The 1,917-nt window shown below is 54.3% G+C and overlaps 1 pseudogene; it reads right to left on the bottom strand.

Moving 5' to 3' along the window:
* Positions 1-191, bottom strand: part of LOC116546944 — a 500-nt pseudogene extending 309 nt beyond the window's left edge.
* Positions 192-1,917: the final 1,726 nt, after the last annotated feature.

Below are 1,917 nucleotides of genomic sequence, written 5' to 3'. Positions count from 1 at the left end.
GTGTGCTGCTGTGTGCCAGCCTGTTCCTGCTCCAGCTGTGGCTCCTGTGGGGGCTCTAAGGGGGGCTGTTGCTCTTGTGGGGGCTCCAAGGGGAGCTGTGGCTCCTGTGGGGGCTCCAAGGGGGGATGTGGCTCCTGTGGGGGCTCCAAGGGGGGCTGTGGCTCCTGTGGCAGCTCCAAGGGAGGCTGTGGCTCCTCTCAGTGCAGTTGCTGTAAGCCCTGTTGCTGTTCTTCAGGCTGTGGGTCATCCTGCTGCCAGTCCAGCTGCTGCAAGCCCTGCTGTTCCCAGTCCAGCTGCTGTGTCCCCGTGTGCTGTCAGTGCAAGATCTGAGGCTCTGGACTGGCCTCATGTGAGTCCTGCTAATTCCGTCTTCCGAAGCTGCGACCTGTCCTTCATCGTTGAGCCCCAAACCACTGCTCAGGGTCCGTTCCCCGCTGCAGGATGCAGCCCTATCTCCTTTTCCTAAGGAGAGTCCACCCTAGTTAGCTTCCATCGTCTCTCCTAACCAGTTCTCTTCCCAAGTCAACTGCAACTGCGGCTGAGTCACCCCTCACCCGCAAGCCTCAGCTTCACTCGTCTACTCAGAGGCCTGAGCTCCTGCACCCACTTGCACTCGTGTCTTTTCCAGCTAGGAGCAGCTGGGCATGCGCGTTCCACCTGGAGCAAGGTGGGCGTTTAAGAGGCTTCCTTGGGTGACTTTGCATGTCCCACACTTTCTCTTAAACTGAATGTTGCAAGCTAATAAAAGTCTCACGCCGACAAACCGAAACGCACGTCTTCCTGATTTCTCTGTCGTTCGCGTCCTGACTGTGGCTGTGGCTGTGTTTCCTTGTTCTTGTTGTGTTTCGGAGTGGTGGGTCTGATGGTCCTGTTGCTGGGAGGCGCTAGCATGGCACTGCCTGTCTCCCTGCCTCTCGTCTCCTTCCCGGCCGAGCCCCGTTTTCTCCGAGCTCCTCTCTTCCTAGGTGTTTCCAGCTATTGATCTGAGACACAGGACTGCTCCTCGGGCCGGGGCCACAGAAGCAGAAGAGGCAGCCGAAAAGTCCGGGGAGTTCAGACCTGCCTCCGTTCCCTGGTCCCCGGCCCCGCCAACTTCCTTTGGGAAGTTTTTGTTACCAACTAACTCTGATCGTCTTTGTTATTAAACAGCCTTGTTACCTCTGTAAATTGACATATTTCTAAAGTCTTCTCACTGCGATTGCTTTTTTCCAGCCGCCATCGGGGGAAATCCCTAAGCCTCAGTCAATATGGCCAGAGACACTGAGCATGAAGACAGAGCCGCTATGATTCTGCATTTGAGGACAGTGTGCACCCAGCCTCTTGCTCCAAGAAACTCTCACAGGCCCGCTGGTCTGAGGAATTAGGCTCCACTCACACGTCTGCACTCAGAGCCCTTCGCTTGTCTGTTCCAATCTGCATGGGAAATTGTCAAGAAAGAGAAAGCACAATGACTGTTTTCCAAACTCAGGGCCTTGGGGAGCACCCTTCTGAAGTCTCCTTGTCACCACACCACCCCAACGACATTCTTCCAAAATTCTTAAAAGGCAATAATGGCCGGGTGCGGTGGCTCAGGCCTGTAATACAGCACTGTGGGAGGTCGAGGCAGGCAGATCATTTGAGGTTAGGAGTTTGAGACCCACCTGGCCAACATGATGAAACCCTGTTGCTACTAAAAGTACAAAAATTAGCTGAGTGTGGTGGCACGCGCCTGTAATCCCAGCTATTGGGAGGCTGAGGCAGGAGAAAGGTGTGAGCCTGGGAGGCGGAGGTTGCAGTGAGCCAAGATTACACCACTGCGCTCCTTCTTGGGCAACAGAGCAAAACTCCATCTGAAAAAAAGAAGCAATATTAACAGAGTTGAATTACTTCAAGTTATTTGGAAACACAGGAATTCATCGGTGGGATATGTCCTAAGCA

The sequence above is a fragment of the Sapajus apella genome, unplaced genomic scaffold (assembly GCF_009761245.1).
Source record: "Sapajus apella isolate SASKATOON/1434 unplaced genomic scaffold, GSC_monkey_1.0 scaffold1728, whole genome shotgun sequence".
Taxonomy (NCBI): domain Eukaryota; kingdom Metazoa; phylum Chordata; class Mammalia; order Primates; family Cebidae; genus Sapajus; species Sapajus apella.
This window is presented reverse-complemented; position numbering and strand designations above follow the sequence as displayed.